The sequence below is a fragment of the Cupressus sempervirens genome, chromosome 7 (assembly GCF_028749045.1).
Source record: "Cupressus sempervirens isolate cs-2001-9-10 chromosome 7, ASM2874904v1, whole genome shotgun sequence".
In the NCBI taxonomy this organism is placed as follows: Eukaryota; Viridiplantae; Streptophyta; class Pinopsida; order Cupressales; family Cupressaceae; genus Cupressus; species Cupressus sempervirens.
Window position 1 is genome coordinate 517,286,293 of NC_143124.1, and position 21,427 is coordinate 517,307,719.

Consider the following 21,427-nt stretch of genomic DNA (forward strand, 5'->3'; position numbering starts at 1 on the left):
CAAAACTCCTGCTCTAAGTCATGTATTATCAAGCTATCAACTACAAAACCTGTCGCCATGTCGTGCCCATCACAACTCTCATCTCGAGGCATCAAACTATTCCATAACTGATGATAAGCACTAGGAAACAAAGTACATTTCTGTGTCATAATCTCATCAACATGGTCATCAAAGGTAAATTGATGAGCGTACCTCACAGTGTAATGCTGATAGAATGCGCCAATCTCAGTCAGTGGCTCAAACTGTAATCCAGATGAAACTAACTGCAATTGATCATCAACCATGTTGGAACTGACTACTACCTCCAAAGATATCACCAAAGGAGTAGTATTACTAGCAGGAACCATGCCAACTGTCGACTCACCAACATCACACATGACCTTTGATACATCTCTAGTCTCTGTGCCTTCAGTACTAGAGGCCACCACCCTGTCAGGCATACAATAATCTGCTACAATACCCAACTCAACTAAACCTGACTCTAGTGGGAATGAACCTGATATGCCAATGTTAGTATCAAGGATGGATGCATCCCCATCTCCACTGTCTCTGACAATCTCAGCCATGGACATCCTTGAATCATCAAACACCATAGCTTGTGACTGTATAGAATTAGATAAAGACTGTAGTCGCTCTAACTCCATGGTCACCTTGGCCAAATGAAACTGTGACTCCTTGAAAGCCAACTGTGTACTCTCAAGAATCTCAGAAGTCACCTCAAGCTGCTCAGTAAGCTCACTCACCTCATCTTCCTTGGCCAACAATGCATCATATGCTTTACTACCCCACTCCATAAGATAATATCTGTCAGCTACCAACTGCATATAATTCTGTCTCAAAATCCGAATAGCCTCCCATAAAGAGTGGATCTCTGTCAAGGAAAGATAACTTCCTTCCTGCTCATCACTAGTAGGAGAACCCCATCCATAAACTGCTAATAATTGACGAGCAGCATCAAAATGTTGGCAAGTGATAGCAATGTCTCGGTCACTAACTCTCAACTGATTAGACACATGATGGCATTGGCTTGACTGTCTCCTACAAACCTCCTTTGATGCACTGTCTAAAGGAGTATCCTCAAAGTTACTAGTCTCTAGAGTATTACCATCCATGTCCTGTGAATCAACTCTAAAGCTCATATCAACATACAGAGTATCAAAATTTGTAGCACTGCTGTCCAACTCCTCTGTACCCAAAGAAACTAAGTCTTCAAAATTGCCCACTACATCCTCCTGGATGTCATCGATGCCAATATGATCCTGGGACTCATCTGTACACACTGCCAAATATGAAAGATCATCAACACATTCCAGCAAGTATGGTCGACTGGATATATGAACAAAGCCCAACACCGGTGTATAAAAACTAATACCAACATCAGACAAGATACTGGCACAAGAAAAGACAACACCGTGTAATCTGCTAATCAAATCCATGATAGCACCCAAACAAACACTGCGACCAAAAAGTGTTAAAGATCTCCAGTCAACTGAATCCCAAACACCAATATAACAATCTCGTGTCCATATCCGTAAACTAGAATCAACTGGTAACTCAAGCAAACTCCTCACCTGAGTAATATGACCAATACCAACTAACTCCACATACCTGTCATGATAAGGTAATGAAGTCACAATACTATCTTCACTCACCTTCAGCTGGCGGGATAAATCATGTGAAATACTACCTGCCTCAACCTCATGTGATGAAGCATCTAACTGCGCCTGGTACTCTTTCTCAGCAAATTCATGAATGCTCAATGTCTGCTCATCTCTACTAGGTATCTCACCATCCTACACAACAACATCCTCATAATCATCATCTGAACCCACTACACTGTAGTCACTGCCTGTTGTAACTATACCATCCTGAATACCTGTGGCATCACCCTTTGACAACCTGTAAACAATTGTCTCAATTTGAGTATCAAGTTGACTGTTACTATCAATCTGTGTAATATCCTTTCCCACCACCTCCTGTGGCAAAGTAGAATCTGAGACCACTACCTGGCTATCAGCTAGTTTCTCAAACTCCTCATGCAAGTTCTTGGGAATTGTGTCATCTGTCCTGTGAGAAAATCTGCCAAATAGAAATCCAGTCAACTTATCCACCTTAGCTGGGTCAGATAACATGTCATTTATACGGTGGTGCTCAACCAACTGTTTAGACATGTCATGGCTTATTTTCATAAGTTTATCTCGAATGTCTAAATAACCATCCTTTCTACTATTTTGACTCTGGCTATCAATTGTCCAAGATCGTTCCCTCTGAGACTCTGTACTATACCTGTCCATTCTGGATAAAGTAGAGTGTAACCCCAATAGGATATAACTTCTTCAAGCACCAAGAACTAACATGCAAATGATTAGAAGTAGCATGCAACCATAGATTTGGACATGCAACTGATTAGAAGCAACATGCAACCACCAAATTATGACATGCAAGATCTGGGTAGTTGTCAAAACTGACATGCAAACTTCTACAACCGCCAAATTCACCAAGAACTAATAGGCAAATGATTAGAAGTAGCATGAAACCATAGATTTGGACATGCAACTGATTGGAAGCAACATGCAACCACCAAATTATGACATGCAAGATCTGGGTAGTTGTCAAAACTGACATGGAAGATCTGGGTACTTGTCAAAACTGAAATGCAAACTTCTACAACCACCAAATTCACCAAGAACTAACATGAAAATGATTAGAAGTAGCATGCAACCATAAATTTTTACATGCAGCTGATTAGAAGCAACATGCAATCATAAATTATGACATGCAAGATTTGGGTAGTTCTCAAAACTGAAATGCAATATCTGGGTAGTTGTCAAAACTGACCTGCAACTTCTACAAACCCTCAGGCTGGCAAGATCATGGCTCTGATACCGCTGAAATGTCCCTTTTCTGATTTTACATGATATTTCCAACCTTTAATCAGATCTTTAAGATCAAACAACTAATATCACAAAGATCCTCCAAATTTCTCAAGAAACCCCAAATCGGGTATGCCAGAAATTGTGCCAAAAGCTTCACAGCTTCACCAATTACTAATAAATCTGAAAATGGAAATTTTTACAGAACTTTCAGTAGCATAACAGCCTACAAATTGACATTTCCAGATCCGTATAGCCTTTACACAACAGCTCAAAAATGTAGGACCAAAACTATGCTCATCGGGCTCCCGAAATAGCACAAAATATGCCCGGAAACACCACAAGAACACTAATAATCTATCTCAGAAGTTTAATCACGTCCCAATATATATATTCAGATCTATTTTAATAGCTTAAAGTCTAAAATACAGCAGCAACCAAAACTGATATGAAATACTCAACCGGAAACACCAAACTCTTACAAAAATACACCCGGAAACTCACAAATCTGCACTGTTCAGCACAAAGGCAAACTCTGTATGAGCATGCACATGGAATGGCTTCAAACTCCCATCCTTAGCCTTCCTGGAAACCTGCAAACTCCCGTTCTTGGGTCTCCCTGGAAACCTGCAAACTCCCGTTCTTGGGTCTCCTTCTCCACAGGTTTGGCAGCCTCTGAAGAATAACAAAGAATGAGCGAAAATCAAGTCTGGAATCCCCCCAAAATGCCTCCAAACCTCTTTAAAAAGGGCATAACTGTAACTCACGTCCAAGAGAGGTTAATGAAACATATTTTAATAATAATTATCATTTATTAGTCCAACGGTTTCCAAAGATTAACTCCCTTTTTCCGAAACTTCACTTTCTTGGGCCTGCCTGTCTTAGCAAAGATTATTATTTTTTAATTATTTGAAAAGGGGACATGACAAATATCCAATACACATTTTGGAATGAAAATGTGAAACACTATGAACTACACAATGTCATTAGACAAACCTATGAACAATTCATCTCCACTTTGAATCACATCAAAACTTGTCAACAAAGTGATGAGGATATCCACTTCATAAATACAAAATGCTATAGACCTATACCAAATGACCCAAGCCTACCTCATTTGCTCCAACGAAATATAGATGTAGATGAACACAATAGAAGAATGATAGACTACATTCCCACTACCATGCATATACTTGAGGCTATAGATCACAAAGACATAACCATTGAAAAAAGCATCTACCAAGTTAAAAGAACAACATTGCTAGCAAAGATACTTGTCAAGCAAGGAATACTCATAGAACTTATAGCAGGAAACCTTGATATAGAAGATGGACTAGTGAATGGTGCTGATGGAATTTTCTAGTCATATACAAAAGAAAAACAAGACATTGTTTGGATACAGTTCAATGATCCACAAGTCGCAAAGCTACATCATCAACAAATGCAATGTCTTTACATAGAATCTATACCTCAAACATGGACATCAATGACACGAAGCACTAGATGAATGAAAGTAGCTACCAAGGTTGTTACTTGCTCATAGTTCCCCTTTTAGTTAGCTTGTGCTAGAACTATTCATAGGGCACAAGGGCTCACAATGGACATAGTTGCATTTGACCCACATAGAGTCTATCAACATGGACTAGTCTATACTACCTTGTCATAGATCAGAGACATTGACTCACTATACTTAATTCATAGACTACAACATCAAAACCTAAGGCTCTCACAAAAAGTAAACTCTAAGACACAACGCCTACAAACTTTCACACAATGGCCATTAAAATATAGTCTTCCTCCACAAACATCAACCAACATCACAATATGCATGATAAATAAACAAAGTCTACTACTACATGCAAATGAAATTTCTCATGAGCATGACTTGTGTAGTGCAACTGTACTATGCTTACAAGAAACAATAATAAGCAACCCCAATCATGTCCCACAACTTTCCAAACTCTTCAAATTATACCCTTCACATTCTATTGATGACCTGCTGACATGTTGCACAAAACATATTCTCTTGGAAAATTTAGAAACATTTGCAACAAAATACTTGGAATCAATAATAGTTGACATTTTCTACAACAAAAACAACTTTTGAATTGTAAATGTATACTTGACACCGAAAGCACCAATTAGTCACCTATTCAATTTCATAGAAACAATAACAAGAACATTACCAGCAATGTCAAAACTTATTATTCCAGGAGACTTGAACATTGATATGTTTAAGGAAACAAAACAACAGACCCAACTACACTATTTTATGCAACACCACAACCTCTTGCTAATGGTTGACAAACCTAAAACACATAGGAAGCTTACCAGACCATATATGGATAAAGAACATTAATCCTGAGACAACTACCCACACTGTTTTAGACAAATATTGGACAGACCACTTTTCTTCTGCACTACGACACCAACTATAACAAGAAAACCCGATGTATATGATACACAAATTTCATACAATAAATCTCATCGGACCATTGACTTACAAGTTTCTCCTAATATATTGCACATTCTTGTACACCATGGATGCTACAAACCATACCAGAGATGCTACCAAGATCAAACTAAACATACAAGTTACTAATTTTATTCTATTGACGATTTCTTGTAGACCATGGAAACCAAAGATAACACACAACAATTGGATAGCCAGCAAGAAAGCAAGCAAAAAAAACAAGTATGCTAATAAATAATGGCTCATTTGAACACACACACATTAGAATCGCCAAGCTTTTAACACAAACACATTACTATATGCAGACAAAAGGTAGAAGCATCCAAATCTTCAACCATATTTGACATTTTCATGACACAATCAAGAAGCATATTTGAGGGCGACATACTCATAACATATGGACTAGCTTGCAAGTCAGCTTCCTTGAGCCAACAAGGATCACCAATTGCACACATAGATATAATTGATAGACATGCTAAAAAGACAATAACAATAAACATCAACAACAAATTGGTTGACAAATATTTGCATTGGTTGACTCTTGGCACAAGTATTCGCATAGAGAACTTCAAGATAAACAAAAAATCAGATTTTGAAAGAGTGGATGTTGAATACTACTTACAGCTCACTTCAAAAACTCGAATTCAGAAAACTACTACTGTATGCAAGCAACAAAAGCTAGCACTGGACACAAAAATCTCACAGCTAATATAGTCACCAACTACATATCCAATTGGAAGCCTGGGCATTCTTGTCACATCCCATCAACAAATAACATAGTAGTTCCAGCTATAGATTAGAGATGGAGAGCTCCCTTCCAACACCAGAACTGTAAGATATAGATTTCAAAATTAAAATTCATTTCCTACAAATTCTCTACAATTCCAACTAATTCCACTGACTAACATCTTACTCATTATTGCAGCTCTGAGTCTTCCAAAACCATAGCTATGCGTACAAAAATCTATAGGATATCTACACATCATCTAGAAAACCAACACCACTTTTATTACTACTCAAAAATGTAATTCACAGTGGTCTAAGAGGCTTAGCAATACTATGATTAGGCCAATCCACATTTATCGATCTACTCAATGATCAATGCACAAAAACAACACTACAAAATTTGGCACAAACAAAGCTTCATGTAATAAACCATACAACACACACATTGTACACTAATATGTACAAGACTCAACAAATTACAGATACATTTACTGACTTCTCCTGTTCACTTTTAGGTTACAAGAACACTATGAACTAAGAACATCCACCAAACACCAGACCAACCACTATGCCCAATTTGTCAACAAACAGTCTCATTATCTGCAAGCAGAAGCACAAGAGAGATTCACTGAACCAACTATGCAAAACCACAACATTCAATTTTCAACCTTACCTTCAATGTGTCATTGAAATAGAGGATAACATTCTTAACTGCTGCCTACATGGAAAGCTACTTGAGGACAACTTCCCAAAGCTTACTAGAATCCACTTCAACCAGTACACAGAACAAATGTCTACAACCATCTACATAATGTGAAAGTTCAACATACATGGCACATTCACACTAGCAATGGACAATTCCATTCTCTCAATCGCCACAAAAACCACCATGGTAAGCTAACATTCCAATCATTTTTAGCTGTTTGCATACTTTCTTTTCCTCATTTTTACATTGCTAACCTTCTCAACTTTTTGTATTGCAGGAAAAACATTGACCTTGGACTTAACAATGACATACATGACAATATCAAACACATTTTATTTCAGCCAGTCAAGTTTAAGCTTCACCAACAATCCATGTTTTGATCTTTTCAGCTACATAGTATCAGCACTTAGCTTCTTTTGTTATCATGAAAAACAAATAGCAGACATCTACATTTTGTATAGCTATAAAGTAAAGTATGAACAATTCTACTAAATGCAGCTTCTTTTGTTATCACAAAAAATGAACGACAAACAATTGTATTTTGTCTTACTTTAGAAAGAAATACGTCAACAATTCTACTGAATATAACTTCTTTTGTTATCATGAAAACTGAACAGCAAAGAACTATATTTTGTATCACTCTTAAATTAGTTTAAGATTTTCGTATGATATTTGATGCTTTACTTTTCATTCTAACATAGATTTTATGCAACAAAATTATACAGTATTGATTCTTTTAGTAATTATATAGATCCTAACATAGAACCTTGCATGGAATCTTTTCATTCAAATAAATTTCAATTTTTTTTATTCACTTCATTTATACCTATGGTTTTTTTACGTATTAATTAGTGACTTATCTTCTAAAGCTAATAATAAAAGATCTTTAGTCTATGGAGTAAATTGAATGAGACAATGTTTTTTCAATATGGTAATAGTAAAAGTTGAATAGTTCTTGCACAACTATTAAAATAAATTAGTATAGCCTTGACAACTAAGCATGATAAATCCTTTTTAGCTTACATTTGTGCTCCTTGAGAATATCAAACCAGATTATATATTGGATAAAAATAAAGGTTATCAAAGATAAAGCCACAATCTTTATGCTATTTCAGTTTTTAAACTTTATTTTCTCTCAAATGCTTGTTTAACATTACCGCATGCTTAAAGAGATTGTCAATTGAATCCCTACCTGAAGCACAACACTTGTCAATCAACAATGAAGTGAAAATCTCAATATGGTTTTAGTTTCTTATCAACAGGAAAGTTAAAAACTCAATATGGTTACTAACTCATTAATAAAAAAATTAAAAAGTTGATGTGGGTTCTGTTAATGTACATAGAAGTGAGCTCACAAACTATTTTTGTTGGTTCATGATGTACTGAATCCCCTAGTTGGGAACATGCTGAACCTTCTAACTCATATTATAGAGTGGCCCATTCAAAACTCATATAGGAAGCTTCTAACTTTCATTTGAGAGATTAATAATGTTGAAGCCTATTACTCTACATCAATATATGCACCCATCAGAAGCATACTTCAACTATAAACTTTATAGACTTCCAATGAAATAGAAGGCAGGGACTCAGGTTCCACCAGAGCCCTTGTTATTATTATATTATGGATAGATGTCCGATGTGATTGAGATTCGAGATAGTAAGAGAAACATTCTCATGTATTTCTCAACAACAAATCGAGTAGGTATATAAAATTCAAATTTTAGATTTTTTTATCGTTACTAGGCCAAATTTTTATCATTTAATAATAATATTGCCGAGTTCTATTTTAAGCAATATTGAAGAGAATAGTGGGCCTCTATGATGTAGACAGTGGAATGGACCTATTTTTTTAATCAAAAGCAAACAACCCATTGCACACTAACAGATTTTTACTATTTTATGATAATTTCTAAAACATAGTGTATTTAAATTTTGGTGTCAGATACACTCAAAGATAGGTCACAAAAGTTGCGATAGAAAGAATAAGTAGATTCAAAAGTATCCATTAAGAACCATACAAGTAGGGTGCTTGTGGTAAATATCAACCCTGAACAAAGATGATTATGAAAGCGCAAAAATATAATTGAATATGATAGTAAGCCATTGGTCGTCCTTGTGTCATGGTCCTTTTAATATTATAAATGATACATCATTGGATTTTAAATTTTTTCCACAACTTGTTTTTAGGGTAGGGTTGTGATCCTTGTTTGAAGTCAAACAAGGTAAGGAGTGATATACTGATATGTGATTGGATTTTATAAGATACATCTTTTTAGATAAGATGGTCATCATGTTTTGGTCCATTATGATAGAGTGTGGTACTTGTTGGATCTCTTTTTTTTTACAATTTCAATCTACTTTTATTTCTTATGTTGAGTTGAAATTGAATTTTATCAAATAATAATTTGCATAGTTGATTGAATTTTAGTGTTTTAAGATATATATATATATATATATATATATATATATATATATATATCAAGTGGACACATATAAATATATATTAGATTATATTTAACAAAAAAATAAAAATATTCTATATAAATAACAATCAAATGGCTTTGCACCAACATTCTTTTACAAGTTTTGGGGTATAATAAGGTTGGTGTAACAATTGTTATGAATGACTTCTACTCTAGCATAATATTGTAAAAGTTAAATAAATCCTATATTGCATTGATCCCAAAGGTCTTTGACCCACTAAGACTTTCCTAGTCTAGACGTATTAATCAATGTAACACATTGTATGAGATCTTCTCTAAAGTGTTGGTGAATAAGATGAAGTCGATGTTGGATGGCCTCATAAATAAAATTTAAAACATGCATGTCCTTGGAAAAAAAATTCTATATACAACAATAAAAATTCATGAGATTCTACATTCCATAAATATTTGTCATCTCAAAGGGATGGTCCTAAAACTGAATATTTCTAAGGTCTGTGATATAGTGATGCAAAAATTTCTTTGTGAAGTCCTAAAAAAGTGGGTGTTCCAAGACAAATTAATTATCATGATTAAAGATTGTTTTGCCATATACTTTATGTCCTTGATAATGGGGTTCCTATGGGTTTCTTTGTCAGAAAGGTCTAAGGCGAGGGGACCCTCTCTCTCCTTATTCTTAATTTAGCTAAAGTTTTAGGTAAAAATTTCCAACATTTATGAACAAAGGTTGTTTACAAGGGGTTAACATTGCATCCATCTCTCCTCTAATTGTCCTACAACAATTCATAGATGATAAAATCTTATTTGGTATAGCTTTAGTGGTTGAAGCTAGAGAGTAGAGATTTTTCCTAAGCTAGTATGAGAAGGCTTCAAAACAACATGTAAACTGTGATAATGGAAAACTCTACTTCTTCCATATATGGGAGAGTAAAAAAGTTAGAAGTATTTTGAGTTATTAAAGTGCATACCTCTTCAGGGTGTACCTATGCTTACCACTTACTATAAAGGAGGTGGCCCCCACATTCTATAACTCAATCTTGGAAAGGATTGAAAGTGTTATAATAATAATATATTCTTAATTATACTTTACTTAAGCTTATTTAAGATAATACATGACATAATAGTTTCTATTATATGCACATAGGAGTTTGCATCCTATTTTAGCACGAGTGTAAGAGAATTCCACTTTTGGTGGTCATAGTTGTTATCTCATTCCATTTTATGTGTGAGAGTAACCTTTGGTGCATTTATCATGGTACCATCCTCATTGTTGTACATGTTTACACATACTTTAGGATGACCCACCTTTAATGGACATGTGATGCCACCTAGTGTGATCAAAATCTTATCATTTACATATCTCCTAGTTATCATGCATTGACTATATATTTAGGCCTATCAACATTGTATTTAATTGGGATTTAATGTATTATTGATTATTATTGAATTCAATCAATCAAGGATCGTAGCATTTTCCTATCTCTCTTATATTATTCATTGAGCTCTTAGATCTTGGTATTATTATTCATTATCTTAGGAAAATTCTTAAATGGTATTAGCTTCATAGGAGCATAGATTATTTGACATCATCTAAGAAATATTGGTTAATTAAAGGAGGTCAAAATTACACATGTGAGAAACTTCTTGTGAGTGTATCAAATGCCAAATACTATTAGAGTAAGCATTAATTTAATTTAATTTAATTTATAAAATTACCTTTACTCCCTTCTTAAGAATTCCCTTTATGCACTTGCATTTCCAATTAATGATTAAGTTGTAATTATTAAATGTCATTTACCTCTTAGGGTTTCCCTTTTAGGTTTTGCAATTATTTATTTAGGTGTTTTTAGATAGTTGAAAAAAAAACATGCCAATTTAACATCACAGTGATTGATTTAAAAAAACTTATTTATAAGCATATTTAATTTCTTCATTAATTAATTACATAGAAATTATTTACATCAATATGTTGAATATTTTAGATCATATTTTCATTATTTGTTTAATATCACACTTTATGATTATCATAATATGCTATTATTTCTATATAATTTATTTTTATTGCAATATATAATTGATCTCATGAATAGTAAAACTTTCTCTAATTACAATGTCAAACAACCATTATGCAATAAATTAGTGTTGATTTGTGTTGACGACATGTGGTTCCCAAGATATCTATTTTGGACCAGACCAAGTGACAGACTCTTTTATCCTTTCCAAGAGGACATTTTTTTAACTATGGGTGGGCTAGACAAATATCTTTTCTCTTTTAGAGATGTGTTTTACGCATTATTTTTCTCATTTTAATGATTACAAAATGATATAGACATGGAAGATGTGACAACTGTGGCAAACGTTCTAAGAATCTATTGACGATGAGATTAGTAGTGGGGAAGCATTTGAAATTTTTTTTTTAAAAAGTGTGTACTTGGTAGTACTGATTTAATGATGAAAGCATATATGATCCTATTGATTAATTAATTAATAGAGTATTTTTTGTTCAGATTTAATATTCATCAACCATGTTTTAGTGGTCACTTTACGAAATGATCATTTTGCAAAATCACTCCATTTTCAAGTTGAATGAACCTAGTTATTTCAATGCGATTTCTTTTCATGTCCTATTTTGCAATAATTTTGGTTATCAAACTCAAGTCTAGTTCACTCTCAATTATGGGCAAAATACAAGTTATAGTTTACATACCTATTATAGAGTTAATCTTATTAATAAAGCCGCAAATAGATGTGTGTGGCTCTTTTAATTACTTATTTTGCAAAATATTAGGTCTTATCTCTTCATGCACAATAATGCTAATACTAGTGGATTTGAATGCTTATTCATAGGTTTTCTTATAGGATTTGTTTACTTAGGATAATGTATATTTACTATTTACATTTTACTTAATTTTACTTAGGATAATGTATATTCATATTAGTTGTCATGTAGACACCTAGGAGTTTGCATATTCATATGAGTTGTCATCCAATTAAGCACATGTTGTCTACTACATCTCTTTATGAGATACAATTTTACATTCTTATGGACTCGCATTGTTGCATGTACATTTATGCACAATGGAGGATAATCCACTCTTGTTGGACACATGCTTAGTTGTTGCTTATCTCTTTGCTTTACTCCTAGTCATATTGATTTCCTTTATATACAAGGCACTTCTATGATGTATTCATCCAATTATTTGATTAATCCATTCCCATTTGATCATATCTTGTCTCTCTTGTGCTATCTCTTAAGCTTCTAGATCTTGGAATTTTATTCTTGCCTTAGGAAATATCATACATGGTATTAGAGCTATACTAAATTCTTACATGGTATCAAAGCCATAGGAGTTTCATTACATAGCCATTGGAGGGTTTTTTTTGCAAGTCAAGATTGGAGCTTGCTAGTGCAAATCAGATGTTGGCATCACATTCAGAAGATCAAAAAACCCCTAAATTGACTCTTGTTTCATCAAAATCAAACATTTGAGGTGAAATCTAGAGTCATTTTTTTTGGAGGTGCGATGGCAGTGATTCAGGAAAAATAATCATAGAGGTTGTTTACAATCCATGTTCCTGAATCTTTCTAAAAATTGCAAATCCAAATTTTTGCAACTTCAAAGGCTTCGTTTGGGCTCATATGGACACATATTTAGGTGCTATTTTTTTTGAAAATGTGTGATTTTTTGTCTACTTTCTAGATTTGGTATTAGTCTAGAGTAATTTTGACTAGACATAGTACTTTCAACATTTGGTTATTTTTGGCCTATTTTGGCACTTGTAATTAATTAGATCCTTAAGAGGTCTTCTGTCTTATCTTGTTTAGTTTGATATAGATTTGTATTTGTTGTTGTAACCATCAAAATTAGAAGTCCACTTTGGTTCATTTTGACAAGTGGCCATTGTATACGCACTAAGTATAAAGTGCCAAAATCATCTATTTTGAGGGGTTCTTGATTGAGTGATTTTGGGGGGGGGGGGGGAGGGGGTGTGTGTCTTAAGTGTTTGCACTTCTCTTTCTCTTATGTTATTTTATTTTTCATCATGGGTTCTCTTAGGTTTCCACTTTCAAATCCACATATTTATGCTACATGGAAAATTAGAGCATGGAGTAAAATGGTGGAAAAAGGTTTAATTGATTATGTTGATGGAACCATGGTTGTACCATTTGATCCCAATAGACTAAATGAATGGAATCATAACAATAAGGTTGCTATTGGTACTTTGAGGAAGTATGTAGATGAAGATCTTATCTTCCATATTATAAAACATTTAGAATAGTAAAAGAAGCATGGGATAAGTTTTCTAGCTTGTATGCAAAAGTAGACAAAGCTAGGGTTTTAAACTTGATGAAAATCTCATGTCATTAGATCCAAAGGAGTTTGACACAATTCAAGACTATATCACCAAGGCACATGAGCTAAGGTCAATGGTTAAGGATTGTGTAATTGCCATAGAGGGTGAAAAATTGATCTATAATTTGATGAGAAAACTTCCTCCAAAGTATGCATCATTTTTTTCAAGCTTCAACAATCATAAGTTGAACTTAGGTTCTTCCTACACCATGCCTTCATTTGATTCCTTCACAGAGATGTTGATGGTAGAACAATCAAACTTGATGAGCATGGGGATTCTCAAGTCTTCAAAGTCCAAAGCATTGGTGGCTAGTAAAGGGAATCAAGGAAAAGGGTCTAACAAGAAGCATAAATCATGCCAACAACATTCACAACAAGAGAAATAACTCTCAATCTCCTCACCACAAGATAGCTCCAATAGTAAGGGTAAATCATCCAAGAAGGAGTTGCTTACTTGTGCATATTGCAAGAAGAATGGACATGAAGAACACCACTGTTACAAGAAGGAAATTGATGAACTCAAGAATCTTCTCAAGAAGAATCAAATTAGTCTACCTCCAAGAATGACTTTTGTACGCTCTTCTTTACATTCAAATTTTGATAAAGGAAAGGATCACATGAGAAAAGGTCAAGCCTTAGTAGCTACTTCAAGTCAAGATTTAGGGAGATGGCTTCTAGATTCAGGGGCTTCTCATCATATGGCATCTTCACAGTCTATGTTTTCATCATTTGATCCTTGTGATACTCCACCTATTTTGATGGGCAATCATACTTATATGAATGTGATTAGGAAAGGAACTATTGATAAGGGGGAGGGATACTTCAAAGATGTGTTGTGTACCTCACCTAAGTCATAATCTTCTTTCCATCTATTAGTTAACTCATGGAGATAGAGGAAGGATTGTGGAATTCACACTTGATCCAATTTTTATTAGAGACTTGGAGACTAGACAAATCATTGCTATAGGGGTGGTTGATCATGCATCTAGGCTATACTACTTCTCAGATTTTGTCCATGATGATGACAATGATTTCTCAATAGATTCTTCAGTAAATTTTGATCACACTTCAAGTGTTGATTTAGACTTTGAGGAGAACTTTGACTACTTAAACTTAGGTGTTCTCACACATAATCAAGTTATTGAGCCTTCCATATCTTCTCCTCCTATTTATATTGCATCTACTATTGTTCTTGATGATAGTTGTATTCACATAGGCATGGATTCAAGTGATTCAGTGTAGTAGAATATTCATTGTCTTCTAGACTCAGTTCCATGGGATGACTACTTGGTAGACATTTCCAGTTTGTTTGTGGAGTCCTACATTGCAGATTTGGGAGACATTATTGATGACATTCATCTTCTCTTTGGTGAAGATGATCATTCTTTAGTTGTTGTGAGGGAGCATGCTGACCCTCATCTTCATTCTCTACTTGATTAGTCTTTCAAGGTTGACATGATGGTAGATCCTTTGATATAGCAATTGGAGGAGGTTACTTTATTTTTAGAGGAGATATTTGAGTCTTTGATACATGTTCTACATTCATCCTCAGTTGACCTTGATTTATCTTTTTCAGCAAAGTGGCACAGTACACATGAATTAGAGGAGGTACCCTTCAGTATTGACATGGGGACACTTGAGCAAGTTTCAGAGATTTCATACATTTTGAGGTTTCTTCCTATAGATGGGAGAGGCTTCATTGATACACCTTTGGTTATGTTTCTTCCTAAGGGGAGGAATGTTGTTATACTATCATGGCATGGTTTCCACATCGAACCTGGAGCATCTACCACTAGTGTACATTCTACATTAAGGGGGGGTGACTTGGTCTCTCTTCCATTTCTTCTCTCTTATGTGGGGGATCTTTTCCTTGCATGAGGTCTTCTCTCTCATTTTCTTTTATTGTACTTATCTCTCTTTTTGGATGGGGGTTTTTCCCATGTGGTTTTCCCTCTTTCTCTACATTATGAGAGATTGTATTACATATATTTTGCATTTGCATATTTGTACATGGGAACCTAACATGGCCTAGTAGCCAGGACCCATCTTACATTATTATCTAGCTTTTTTGAGCTTAAGTACATTCTCCTAAGTTTCACTTAAGGGGGAGTGTTAGCGTAAATAAATATTTACTATTTACACTTTACTTAAGTTTACTTAGGATAATGTATATTCATATTAGTTATCATGTAGACACATAGGAATTTGCATATTCAAATGAGTTGTCATGTTGACAACATAGTAATTTGCACTCCAATTGAGCACATGTTGTCTACTACATCTCTTTATGAGATACAACTTTACATTCTTATGGACTCACATTGTTGCATATACATTTATGCACAATGGAGGATAATCCACTCTTGGTGGACACATGCTTAGTTGTTGCTTATCTCTTTGCATGACTCCTAGTCATATTGATTGCCTTTATATACAAGGCACTTCTATGATGTATTCATCCAATTATTTGATTAATCCATTCTCATTTGATCATATCTTGTCTCTCTTGTGCTATCTCTTGAGCTTCTAGATCTTGGAATTTTATTCTTGCCTTAGGCAAATTCATACATGGTATCAGAGCTATATCAAATTCTGACAGGATTAACTCTATGTAACCTTAAGGTTTCTAGGTTTTCTTTTATTGACTTATGGCTCTATCATCATCTATTGTTGCATTTTTTCCTTCATTTTTCATTTAGTTTGTCTTGTGAAGCTCCTCTTTCTTTCATTAATGTAAGTCTCCAAGCTTGGAAATGAGAAGATGACACCTAGTTGGGGTGCTAAGTCTAGATTTTGGATATATACATATGAGTGTGAGACATATTAATATGTATTTGTACTCATTTCAAGTATTTTTAAGTAGGACAAATATATTAGTAGTGATAGATAGATCATTACAATATTCAGGTTATAGTATTTACTTATATTGTCAAGATTTAGTATATAAATTAAAATGGTTGGACTAGTTATTTTATAATGTCTTTATATTCAAGAGATAATACATCTTAAGGACAACATAGAAGCAAACACTTGAATTTAGGTAAATGATACTTGATTTAAAGATAATAACAAATCAAAACTAAAAGAAATAATATTTATGTTCATCTAAAATTAGCAAGTTATATATCGTTCATTCATTTAGTGAAAACAAAATCTAAGGGAAAGAGAAATAGGATATATATATCCTAAATAATTTATTATTTAGTTCCTTATAGGACATTTGTTCAAATCTTACGGATGGTGAAGAACAAAATGAATAATAATTTTTTATTTTTATACTAATCCATATATGCGTTTGATATAAACTGTTCTAGTTGCATAAAAGACATTTAGAATAGAAAAAGACTCTTAAAAGTACTTTACTTAAATAAGTTTTTAGTTATCAAAGAAGTGTTCTTTTATATAGGAAAATGAGTGTGGGGGTTATTGGGTGGATGTTGGAGGGAGGTGACAAAAAGAAGTGTTTTGGGAAATATTTAGAAAAAGGGGTAGTCTTTAGTATGCTATGATGCATGGTACTATGATTTAGGCTCACTAAGCAAAGCCCCTGTGGGAAGATGAGTCAAAAGTGAAAGAGAAAGGGTTCTAGAGAGGACATAGTTGCAAGATTCATGTTTATGTTGTATGAGTAGATTGTTATCCAACTTGAGTTTTTGGATGGAGAAAATGTGGTTGTTAGTGAAGGAGATGGATGGAGCTTTGGGGGTTACATTCAAAGTATTATGGTTGCAAAGCTATTGTTGGATCCTAGCTATATGTGGGGGCAATGGAGTCCATTGATGTGGCTCAATCTTTGGCTTATGCATTAATTTTATTGAGTTTGAAAGTAGGTTTGGTCAATGGATGCAATTTCAATATTTTTACATTGTTGCAGTGAGGATGAATTCATAATCAATAAGAATGAAAGGAAGGGCAAGGTATCAGCTGAATCATTGAGAGATTAAATCTTATGGTTTCAATGGCTATGAAAACTATCTCTATGGCTAGAGTAGTTAGAAGATCTATATTGTTTAAATTGAACCCCTTCATTTATTTCTTTGTTTTTGATATTTAAGTAGCCAAAACAAGTGCATTGGCCCTTGAGAAAAAAACCATGGAGAACTCATTGATAATAGATAACCAACTACAAAATAACTAACAAAATTATAGCACCAACATAGAATATATAAAAACACATCCACACAAGACCACTTTAAGTATAGTAGTGCTTATCTGAACTAACATTAACAATGTCCATAGTAGTAATCATGGTAAAAATAGTAAAATAAAGTTTAAACCTAAAGCTATTAGCAATTTTTGAAAACTAAAAATGGCTTTGTAGGGCCAATCCAAAACTATCCTAGCTAGGTCATGCCAAAAAATCCAAAGTAACATAGATGAGATATATAAAAAGACACATGACCTAATCTTTGGTGTTTTCCTTCTCTAGTCTAGCAATCATTTCCTAATCCTCGTCCAAGAACCCATAAAGTTTCTTGGAGTCCTCTCCTCCTAGTGTCTCTTCCTCAAAACCTATAGAAGTTGCAGCATGGTATCTTCCACATCACAACTTTTACCGCAAAATTTGTCATAGTGGGGCGATTCTCATCCAGGGAGGAAAATTTGACATGTATGGAACCAATATCTCCACCAAACCTTTCCATGGTAGTTGTCAGATCCTGGCAACTAGCACACTTGCCTTGAGTCTTCATAAACTCATGAACCTACAATAGATTGGGGTTAGCTAAAATCTTATCTTTACCTTTCTTTTTATTGTTCCCTAGGGATGGCATGGTCACGAGGGAGGTGTTTTTTATGGAGTGGGTTGCAGGAGGAGCATGGGAGGTAAAGTCCATCCTGTTGATGGTAAAGCTAGCTGAGACGTGTATAATTGAAGCTAAGATCCTTCTTCTTTTTCTCATCCACCTCCTATGAATCCATGGTCTCCTCTTCCACCTCTTTTTGGAAGGTTTGATTTTTAAAATTACTTATGATGTGCAATTTTAGAATTTACGATTGGTTTAGACCAAATTTCCCACGATTTAAGCTATTTTCTGAAATAACAAAATAAAAAATATATTAAATGCTATGCCGGACTATTGTCCATGTAAATGCAAAGCCATTCCCTATTGTCACATCGTATTTGAGAGCAATTGTTAGACTATTTTCATGGCACTAACACAGTGACAACATACTAAATTACCTTTTTTAAAATCAATGCACAAACTTTAATTAATTTCTAAAATATCTAGTTTCTTAAATTATTCATATATATTTGAAATTTTTTAATTTTACAATTGAAAATATATAAATATGTATTTTGCATTTGATTTTGATGTATTTTTCTTATTTTTAACTTTTAACTATGATTATATTGATTTTAATTTTAATTCTTTCTAAATCTAAATTAAAATAAACTAAGTTAAATAATTAAATTAGTTTTAGAAAAACTTAAGATTTATAATATTAAAATAATTAATTAAATTTAAATTTAATTTCTAGTTAAAATATATGTGTATACATGCTTGAAAATATATTATATATTTATGAAGTATTGATATTGACGATTTCTAATTTTTGTCCACTTAAAATTAGCTAATTTATCATATAACTATAGTATTAGTTATATTTTACCTTTAAAATTCTATTGATTTTCTTCCTTTGATCAAAATTCAATTAAATATTTAAACTAATTTCATTTATTGATTTTAGGGGAAGTTTTTCAAAATTTACATCTTAAGTTACTTTTATAAGTGTTCTTGTTTTATTTAGAAGTGAGAGTGGAGACATCTTAAGTTAATTTTTATTTTATTTTTAAAATTCAAAAATCAAAATAACGTACAAACATAAATCTTCTACACTTATTGATTGATTCCAATAAGTTTTCCATGATTACATTATTAAAATCAAATTAAATATTGACTTTTTAAAATTATATTTTTATTAACATTATAATATAAAATTAGCTAATCATACTTATTTATTAAATTTATCCAAAATTCCTTAATTCTAATTCATTTATCTAACAAAATCTCTACTTGTACCTACATTTAATATTTTATAAAATTTTAAAAATCATCAAATGTTTATTACGTGGAACTCAAGCTCTCATAGAACTCTTCTATTTGAAATTTTTTTTAAAGTACTTGTAATTGTCAAATCTCTAATATTGATAATACAAACAAAATCCACTTACAAATATTCAAATAATTTCTATCATGTCCTCTTGAGTCTTTATCATTTGAAAAATTCTTTAATTTTTAACCAAGTATATTGAGTACATTTTCAATGGCTCCGTTAAACGTAGATAAATAGCCCACACTGGTGAATCGCCGGCGTGGGACCCACGTTTAATATTATATCATGGATAAATGTCCGATGTGGATTGTAAAAGAGACATTCTCAGATCTTTCTCAACAACAAATCGAGTAGGTATATAAAATTCAGATTTAAATTTTATATCGTTTCTGGGCCAACTTTTTATCATTTAATAATAATAATATTTGCCGAGTTCTATTTTTGGCATTATTGAAGAGAATAGTGGGCTTCGCCTTCTATCACGTGGAGAGGACCTATGTTTTTTAATCAAAAGCAAACCACACGCTAATAGATTTTCACATTTAAGATAATTTTTAAAAAGTACGATTTTTAAATTTTGGCGTTTGATACACTCAAGGACAGGTCACAAAAGTCGTGATAGAAAGAATAACTAGATTCAAAAGCATCCATTACGGGGCATGCAAGTAGGGTGCTTGTGGTAAATATCAACCCACGATGATTATAACAATGGGGAAAACAATAATTGAATATGATAGAAAGTCATCGGTCATCATTTTGTCATGGTCCTTTTAATATTTTAAATGATACATCATTGGATTTAAAATTGTCACAACGTGTTTTTAGGGTAGGGATGTGATCCTTGTTTGACCTCAAACATTGTAAGGAGTGATATGTGATTGGATTTCATGATTTATAAGATACTTCTTCTTAGATAAGACAGTCATCATGTTTTGGTTCTTTATGATAGAGTGTGGTACTTGTCGGGTCTCATAATTTTGTTACAATTTACATTTTAATTATACATTGAGTTGAGATTCTATGTTATCAAACAATAATTTGTTTAGTTATTGAATCTTAATGTTTTAAGATATACATTTATCAATTGAACACTTCTAAATATTATATTTAATAAAACTAGTAGTTGCACTTTAATGTACGGTGCAATGATTAGTCAATAGGAATTCTTTGTCAAAATGAATGCAAGCAAAAGTACTCATTGATTGCTTACTCTTCCTATATTGAGATATTACTTCACTTTATACGTTCAAATAACTTTTCTTTTAATTCTATTATTTTTTCATTCTGTAAGGCCATGAAAACGAACCAAAAAGATCTTTATGTTTGAGATGAAGTTACATATGTGTTTCTTTATTTCCACACTCCAAACTTAGCAATAGTCAACTAAAGATATAATGAGAAGAAATTAGAGTGTGATGAAAATGTAGAACAATTCATTTTTGGAGAAAATTTACAAAATTGTTAGAGAAAGTTGTTGTACATTCTATTTTTTAAGGAAAATAATAATAATAATAAACCAAAAACTTTTAGTGTGTAAAAACTTGACTAGCACTTGCATCAAAAGATGCAATGTTTTAAGCCGATAGAATCATATGTTCTATGCTTTTCAAATTGTAGGGGCATTTATACACTTTTTACACTATATTTATTGACAAAATGTTTAAGTTGAAAGCCCATAGTATTATAAGTATTATTCTTAGTGAGTCACTAAAATGAATGTTTTCTTAGATTCAACTTTCCTCTCAAACAGACAACAAAACTCTTTGAATCTACTTATTTTACAACCAAAACAACGA